Source organism: Mixophyes fleayi, chromosome 8 (assembly GCF_038048845.1).
Source record: "Mixophyes fleayi isolate aMixFle1 chromosome 8, aMixFle1.hap1, whole genome shotgun sequence".
Lineage (NCBI taxonomy): Eukaryota > Metazoa > Chordata > Amphibia > Anura > Limnodynastidae > Mixophyes > Mixophyes fleayi.
In genome coordinates, this window is record NC_134409.1 from 95,484,527 (window position 1) to 95,489,497 (window position 4,971).

The 4,971-nt window shown below is 46.0% G+C and overlaps 1 long non-coding RNA gene across 1 annotated transcript; it reads right to left on the reverse strand.

Annotated features, from left to right (window-relative positions):
• Positions 1–700: 700 nt before the first annotated feature.
• LOC142100133 (uncharacterized) lies at positions 701–2,390 on the reverse strand. Its single transcript, XR_012678727.1, has 3 exons — positions 2,330–2,390; positions 2,197–2,230; positions 701–1,021 (listed from the first exon to the last, which is right to left on the reverse strand). It is a non-coding gene; the product is annotated as an uncharacterized LOC142100133 (long non-coding RNA).
• Between the last annotated feature and the right edge of the window lie 2,581 nt (positions 2,391–4,971).

Here is a 4,971-nt window from a genome sequence, read left to right on the forward strand (position 1 = left end):
CACAGGATCAGGCAACCAGGTAATGATCACAGGTGGTTTAAATAGGGAGGGTTGCCTGATCATCCAATCAATTAAAAGCAACAGGTACTGAAGGTTTGATAAGGGCTGCACATGCGCAGACCCTCAGGATGGCGGACGGCCACGGTTCCTGAACACACGGGAAATGGCACTCACAGTCCGGTGAGCGACAAATACAACTATTATTTACCACCATCTGCCCCATCTGCCATATCTGCCCCATCTGCCATCTCTGCCCCATCTGCCATATCTGCCCCATCTGCCATATCTGCCCCATCTGCCACATCTGCCACATCTGCCCCATCTGCCCCATCTGCCATCTCTGCCCCATCTGCCATATCTGCCATCTCTGCCCCATGTGCACCCCGTGCCACACAATCGTCGGCTGCTGCACAGTCACTCACTGCTGCTCCACTGGCCTCTGCTTCCTCACCACTGTTGCCTTCTAAGTCACGGGTTACCAGAAGCCAGACTCATCCTCGATGTGATGCAACCATTATACCAGCAAAGAGGGCCCGTAAAAAAATAATTGTTTGTTTGATGTGTTTTTGCTATTGTGTAAATAAATTGTATAATTATAAACCTATTAGCTATGCATGTTGTATTTTTAAAAAACATTACAAAAACACTTACAAGAGAAGTAGGTGTCCAGGACATATTGCTTGAAAAGACACAGCATCAACTGATTCTGGAGGGCTGGGGTCAGCATCTAACACCTCATGGACAGCAACCTCGGCCTCCTCCACCCAAGGAACCCCACTCCTAATGGCGATGTTATGGAACACCACGCACAGAGCTATGATATCACACACAGTGGATGGAGCATACATTAGAGCACCACCAGACCGATCTAGGCACCGGAATCTGGCCTTTAAAAGACCAAATGCCCGCTCCACAACCGATCTAGTGGCTGTATGTGCGGAGTTGTATGCCATCTCCTGCTCCGTACATGGGTTTAATAGAGGAGTGAGGAGCCAAGGGCGAAAAGGGTATGCGTTATCTCCTACAAGGGGTGACAAGAATGAAAAAGTTTAAAAATATGAGCGAGTGTCATAATTGTAGACACAAATAACTATATCTATGCCAACAAGACAGGCAACATGGATGAGAAATAATGGCAAAAGAAGCAATCAGACACATAACATATTCAATGTATTTGTAACCAAGGTTTAAGTTTTTGAACAACTTTTTATATGGGCAGCTATCCATGTTGGATTTTAAGGTAAACATCACAATTAAATGTACTTTTGAATGATATTGCAATGTGCCTTTGTAATATATCTACTTAGCTACCAAACTTAAGACATTACTATTTCCACTTTAAACTACTACATACATGACATGTTTGTTAAATAATAAAAATACCTAATAGCCACGCATCACCATTCGGCCTTGCACCACCTTGCCTCAGTTGCAATCTTTCCCACATCCCTGATTGCCGGAAGGCAAAGGAGTCATGTGTACTTCCTGGCCACATAGCTACCAGGTTACGAATCTGGAGAGAGGCGTCACATATAGCTTGGACATTTATAGAATGGAAATGCTTGCGATTTAAAAAATTAGCAGCATTCCCATCGGAGGGGACCAAGGCTACATGAGTCCCATCGACTGCCCCTATGACATGCGGGAAACCGGCTATGTGGGAAAACTGCCGTTTTATCGGCACCAGGGACTCCTCATCGAGTGGCAGATGTATGAATTGCCTTAGACACGACACAGCCCCCCTCAGAACAACCTTTAGCACACGACTGAAGGACTTCTGGGACATCCCTGAAGCGACTCACTGTCGCGCAAAAAGTGCAATACCGCCAACCGTTTAGTCAATGGCGGTATTGCTGTTGGGCTGTTGCGCTTGGGCTCCAGGTCAATCTGCACTATGCGCAGGGTGTCCAGGATTACACGAGGCGGGAGCCGATAACGCCGCACCACCTCAGCATCATACATGCCAAAGAGGCTGACACGTGGCCTGAACACACGCTCCCTTGGTCGGCGACGATGGGTTACTTGCTGATTTTGGGGGCGGCGATGCTGGTTGCCCTCCTGTGCTGCTACATGTGCCTCGGCCATTTCTAAGAAACGCTATATTTGAAAAGAGAAGGATGTGAAAAAAATACAATTAACTCATAGTTTGGAAAATGTCACTCCTATTTGCACAGGAAACATTGACAATATACTTACACCAACAAGTGGGATGGCCAAACTCATAATGTGGCTAAAAAAACAAAACAAAAATTGTCAGAGGGTGAATAAGAAGTTATTCCATCTGCTTCTATGCTATGTCAGGTTGCAGACCTAGACCCATGTTACTTACCTCAAAATGGAGCAGGATTATCCTGGTCACTTGCAAACAATTGTCAATGGGAAACTAAAAAAGATAAAAAATACAATTATTCCATCTGCTTCTATGCTTTGTCAGGTTGCAGACCTAGACCCATGTTACTTACCTCAAAATGGAGCAGGATTATCCTGGTCACTTGCAAACAATTGTCAATGGGAAACTAAAAAAGGTAAAAAAAGGTAAACAAAGGTTAAAAATATTCTACAAAGTACTACACAGCCCAATACAAGCAAACTATTATCTGTAACTATTATCTGAAACAAAGTATAACACCCAAAATAACAAAAAAGTCCAAGACAATTCAAACAATAAAATGTTAAAACAAATCAACTAAAGAAACCATAGTAATATCTTAAAATATATCATGCAAACATACCAGTAAATGAATCAGCAGTGAACAGGGCACATCATCTACGCCGAGCTTTAGAGCAGTGGTTAATTAGCAGAGAGTATGCAGGTGAGGGTCTGCATGCGTCCTGATCAAATGGGCGTTCCTTCGGATAAGTTGTGTGTGCTCGTGGTTTAGATCTGAAAGATAAACTAGACCCTTGGCAGGCGCACAGCGTACGACCACCACAAACGCGATCACCTGCGTACGCACCACTATGACTTGGACGTAGTTAGACGGGAACACCCCTATGAGAAATTGACTACGTCACCACGCCCCTCAACCTCCCTGTTCCCGCCCAGAACTCGTAGCTCGTCGCAAATGGGTTTTGCGATCGAGGCCGTACAGTTTTTGCGTTCGCGAAAGTAAACTGACCCGGGAACCGAGCATGCGCACTAAACTTTGGCGTTCGCTACGCGCTGAAAAGGGACATACGTCCCTTGATGACTCAGGCCCTTAGTCTTCTTGGCTACTTTCCGGCAGATCTTTGACGAGCCCGGACGAGTTTCTTCAGCCTCTGCCAGCATTCTCAGGCTTCGTCAAGGTGCTAACACAGTTGCCCAGTATGTCATTGAATTTCGTACAATTTCCTCAGAACTGTGCTGGAATAATGACGCCTTGGTAGCAGCATTCTGGCAAGGGCTATCGGACAAAATTAAGGACGTACTGGCACCCCAAGAACTTCCTACCACTCTGGATGCGATAATCTCTCTTTGTAATAAAGTGGACCTTCGCATCTGCAAAAGGTCAGTGGAGAAAGAACATCCTAACTGCTCATCCTTCAAATCCGCTCTCCTACTCCTGAAGAGCCTATGCAGATCGGGAGGACCCGCTTAACATCCAAAGAGAGGGATAGGAGACGTCTTAACAAGTTATGTATTTATTGTGGCGAGCCGGGCCACTTTCTGAACTCCTGTGCCTAAAGAGGTCGGGAAATGCCAGGCCCTAGTCTACTCCGGGGAGGTCAGACTGGGGACATGTAAATCCTTCCCATCCTCCGCTTGTTTTCTCACAGTTTCCGTATTATGGGGTTCCTCTGAAGAATTCTCTCAAGCACTAGTGGATTCAGGTGCTGCAGGGAATTTTATTTCCTGTTCTCTAGTATCTCAGTGTTCTATTCCTGTGTTACCCTTAGAGGCACCTGTTACCATCACTGCCATTGATGGGTCCCAACTCCCGGGAAGTATGGTTCGCTACCAATCTAAACCACTTACTCTCCGTATTGGGGTTCTGCATTCCGAAACAATCTCATTCTTTGTTTTGCCGCACTCTACCACTCCCATTATCTTAGGTCTGCCCTGGCTTCGTATATATATTCTCTTAGCTTGGATTGGAATACCTCTGAAATTCTGGCCTGGGGATCTCATTGTCGGTCCAACTGCCTAGCTCAAGTCAAGCCAGTTAAGATTCTATCTTCCGCTACCAAAACGTTTCTCCCAGGATTACCTCCTCAGTATCAAGACCTTGCGGATGTATTCGATAAGGTCCAAGCTGAGCTTTTGCCCCCCCCCACCGCCCTTGGGATTGTCCGATAAAATTGCTCCCGGGGAAGGATCCTCCCAGAGGAAGAGTCTTTCCACTTTCCCAGCCTGAAACCTCGGCCATGTCAGTATATGTCAAAGAAAATCTACAGAGGGGCTTAATCAGGCTGTCTGTCTCTCCAGCCGGAGCGGGCTTCTTTTTTGTCAAAAAAAAGGATGGGTCTCTCCGCCCCTGTATTGATTACCAAGGTCTCAATGCGGTCACGGTAAAAAATCGGTATCCTATACCTCTCATCACCGAGTTGTTTGACCGCATCAAGGGGGTCAAAGTCTTCTCAAAACTAGACTTACGAGGGGCCTGCAACCTGATCCGCATACGCTCCGGAGATGAATGGAAGACAGCATTTAATACCCATGACGGTCATTACGAGTACTTAGTTATGCCCTTCGGACTTTGTAATGCTCCAGCTGTCTTCCAAAGTTTCATTAACGAGATCTTTAGAGACCTGCTCTATTCATCTGTGGTCATCTACCTGGACGACATCCTCATCTTCTCCCAGGATGTTCATTCAGATCAACATGTCATTGAGGTTCTGTCTAGGCTCTGGAAGAACCAACTGTATTGTAAGTTAGGGAAGTGCTCCTTTGAAGCTTCCTCCATGCCATTTCTAGAGTATATCATCCCTGGTTCTGGGCTACAGATGGACCCTGAGAAAGTTTGAGCAATCTTGGATTGGCCACATCCT